This window comes from Octopus bimaculoides, chromosome 9, assembly GCF_001194135.2.
Source record: "Octopus bimaculoides isolate UCB-OBI-ISO-001 chromosome 9, ASM119413v2, whole genome shotgun sequence".
Classification (NCBI taxonomy): domain Eukaryota; kingdom Metazoa; phylum Mollusca; class Cephalopoda; order Octopoda; family Octopodidae; genus Octopus; species Octopus bimaculoides.
Genome location: NC_068989.1, coordinates 85,674,516 through 85,674,852, shown reverse-complemented (window position 1 = coordinate 85,674,852; position 337 = coordinate 85,674,516). Strand labels below are relative to the sequence as shown.

Genomic DNA, 337 nt, shown 5'->3' with positions numbered 1-337 from the left:
CATACTGGCTTCGTTCCTTGCAAGCTTATGCATGTCCTCAGCAGTCACGGCCCATGTTTCACTGCCATGCAGCATGGCTGTTCGTACACATGCATCATACAGCCTACCTTTTACTCTGAGTGAAAGGCCCTTTGTCATCAGCAGAGGTAGGAGCCCCCTGAACTTTGCCCTGGCTATTCTTATTCTAGCAGCTACACTTTCAGAGCATCCACCTCAGCTACTGACTTGGTCACCTAGGTAATGGAAGCTATCAACTACTTCTAGTTTCTCTCCCTGGAATGTGGCAGAAGTTGTTCCCTTCACATTTTCAGTGTTTATTGCTCCTGAGCATCTGCCA

General features: G+C 48.1%; 1 protein-coding gene across 1 annotated transcript in view; it reads right to left on the bottom strand.

Annotated features, from left to right (window-relative positions):
* The window catches only part of LOC106869655 (NADH-ubiquinone oxidoreductase 75 kDa subunit, mitochondrial), a 36,553-nt gene that overhangs the window by 6,282 nt on the left and 29,934 nt on the right, over positions 1 to 337 (bottom strand). The window lies entirely within an intron of this gene.